The sequence below is a fragment of the Arachis hypogaea genome, chromosome 2 (assembly GCF_003086295.3).
Source record: "Arachis hypogaea cultivar Tifrunner chromosome 2, arahy.Tifrunner.gnm2.J5K5, whole genome shotgun sequence".
Taxonomy (NCBI): Eukaryota; Viridiplantae; Streptophyta; class Magnoliopsida; order Fabales; family Fabaceae; genus Arachis; species Arachis hypogaea.
Window position 1 is genome coordinate 18,233,585 of NC_092037.1, and position 3,484 is coordinate 18,237,068.

Below are 3,484 nucleotides of genomic sequence, written 5' to 3' on the forward strand. Positions count from 1 at the left end.
ACCGTGAAAAATCATTATTTGATGTCTTCTCACAATATCTGCGCGTTCTCAACATACGCAACGGTTGACCGTATGCTTGATTCGATCGTGTTCAAGATCCAGGATACAATCATGGATTGGACTGTCCACCAATCCTCAAGATCAGGTGCATCTTTTGCTGGTTCCGTGAGGGTTCCATCGATGAATCCCCATTTTTTCCGAGCTTGAAGCTATATTTTCACCATTCTAGCTCATTCTCCATAATTTTCTCTACGTAGCTACACTTGTGTGATTACATTTCTTGGGCTCTGATTCATTTGCAGAATTTTTTTCTGGTTTTATTGCCATGATTATGCCATCTAGGTTCTTGTTGTGTTTGTCGTATTAGAATCTGCTCTGATAACACTAAAAAATAAGTTGTTTAACTTACTTTTTTATTAGTCACGAACACATATATACATATTTTAATATAAAACTATATCAAATCTTTTCTATTTTAAAAGGCATAATTTATGATCCTAATAAATTAAAATACATAACTTCTTATCTTAATAATGCACATAAGAGTACTAAAAAATTACTGTATCTATACTTTATTATCCATTAATATCAGTTCATTCCAACTTCAAATTATCGCCAACTATTGATTAAACTTTGGATTATCCAAAATCCAAATTTTAAGATGTTTAAAAATTCATATATTCGAAAACATTCAAAAATATTTAGGGTAATACTATGGTGCTTAAAAACTTTTTTTTTTCAGCAGTGCTGAAATGAGTTGGACAAAGTATTAGATTAGCACGTGTTGCTTTAAAATGACATGAAAAGATAGAAAGTCAGTGGAAGCAGCTGAATTGCAAAATGGTAGGTATGAGATGTCAGGTAGTTATAACACAAAATTTATGTTAATTGAGATGGTTATAATTTTTAACTAGGAGAATGCTAGGGGGACAATGATTTTGTTGAACAATATGAACAACCACCAATCAAATTAAAACACACCACACCTCTAAATTAACTCTCTAAATTTTAATATTAAAATAACCATCCGTACACTAGTAAAATAAACATCCGATATATCTATTGTTTACATTGTTTAATATTTTCATTGTTTACCTATACTTTTTCTTTTAACTATTATAACAACTTGGCTGTTTTTGTATTGCTACATATGGGCATTTTTGGTAAGTACATGGATTGTGCTAACGGGAGATTATTAGAAGTTAAAAACAAAAATTCTTTTAATTGTAATATTTTTTTTTTCTTTTGGACTGATGTCTATAGAGTACCAAAGAATAAAATTAAAATTTTGTGAATAATAATAATATGTCGGTAAAGATCAGATAAAACAAAGAAAGGAAAAAAAGCTAGTAGGAACATGCGTAAAAAAATTCTGTTATAATAAATATGTATTTAGTAATTGAGGATTACTAGGGGATCAGCAATTTTTGTGTTTTTGTAACTATCAATTAGCCATCAATAGTATTTTTAATGGTGTGAGATTACATCCAATGGTGAGAAATTACTCACTTTTCTCTTGATGATTAAGTGCTGGCCACAAAATACAAAAATTGTTGGTCTCTTAAACTTTTTCTTAGTAAAATTAATTTATGATAAACAATATATATAAATAAATGTTAAATTCAGGTAAAAAAACAATTATCCCTTTATTTTTTTTATATTGATAAGAAGAAAAAAACTGGTAATAATATTAAGGTAATTGGTAATTTAATTTTCTAATAATAAATAAATAATATTTATTATGAAATGCAAAAATACTAATTAATATTATATTTTACTTTAAATAAATTTATTTTTCGGGTTAAGTTAAAAATTTATAATGTGAATAGAATTTAATTGAAATGTTTTAATTTACAGGCAGAATTTGAGTCGAACTTACATTTTATCCTATTCATTGTTATCTTAAAGTTTATTGAAAATTTTTTTCTCAAATAAAAAAATTAATAGCTTTTATTTTTCTTAAAAAAGAATATTTGTTTAGTTATTTAATTTTTTTAGTTTAATTTTTTTATTTTAAATTAAAAAATTTAAATAGTAATATTTTGAGTTTAAATATAATTTTAAAAGTCTATTTTAAATCGAAAAAGTATGTTTAAATTAACAATATTTTAAAATGATATTTTTTATAAATTTATTTAAATAGATATAATTCAAATTATCAAATTTTAAATTTTTATATTTACACTCAAAATTTTGTTTATTAATTTAAATAGGATATTATTTAATTTTTAATTATTATTTTGTATGTTTTAAATAATAATTCATTAATTATTAATTTATTTTAAGTTGAAATAATACTCGTGTTTTATTAATTTAAATAGGATATTATTTAATTTGTTTTAAGTTGCTTCTAGTTTTTTTCTCACTTTGTTTGGTCTGACTTTTACTGACAACAACAATAATTATTATTATTATTATTATTATTATTATTATTATTATTATTATTATTATTATTATTATTATTATTATTATTATTATTGACAAAATTTTAATTTTATTTTTTGGTACTCTATAGACATCAATCCAAAAAAAAAAAAAACAACATTGCAATTGAAAAAATTTTTGTTTTTAACCTCCAATAATCTCCGGTCAGCCTAATTCCTGTACTTACCAAAAACGCCTATATGTAGCAATACAAAAACAGCCAAGTTGTAATAATAGTTAAAAAATTATAACCATCTCAATTAACATAAATTTTGTGTTATAACTACTTAACATTTCATACTTACCATACTCAGTTGCTTCCACTGACTTTTTATCTTTTTATGTCACTTTAAAACAACACGTACTAATCGAATACTCTGTCCAACTCATTTTAACACTGTTGAAAAAAAAGTTTTTAAACATCATAGTATTACCCAGCCAAATATTTATTGTAGAACATCCAAAAGTAAATAAGCAATTTTGGCCACTTAGATTCATAAAGAAAATTAAGTCAAATAACAAAAATTCAACAATTATATTTTTTTCTCCATACATTCTTCTGTTTATAGAGTAAAGAGATTTTTTATTTAAATAAATTAAATAAATATATTAATTATTGAAATAAATAATTTTAAAAATTATTATTAAAATTCGTTTTAGTCTTATTTTATTTATGCATCTCTAAATTTATCTTATTTACGTGGTAAACGAGATCTATTTTGATAATAATTTTTAAAATTATTTATTTCAATAATTACAGAAATTAATTTAGTTATGGATAAAATAATGGTGATAAGTTTGAATATAGATACATGGTGAGTTGTCCACAAATATGGACCTGCATTCTTCAGTGACCTGCAAAACGCATGTAACGTTTTGCAGGCGATGAAACAAAAAATCTACAACTGCTGCAAAACGCAGGCTATGATTGGGCTGGAAAGGGAACCAGGTTGCGAAACGTGCCCTGCATGCTGATAGGAGCAGGAGTTGACCAGTATGGGCTAGGCAAAATGCAAGTTGCGTTTGTCAGCCTTGCAGAGCCAAACGGAGGTTGCGTTTT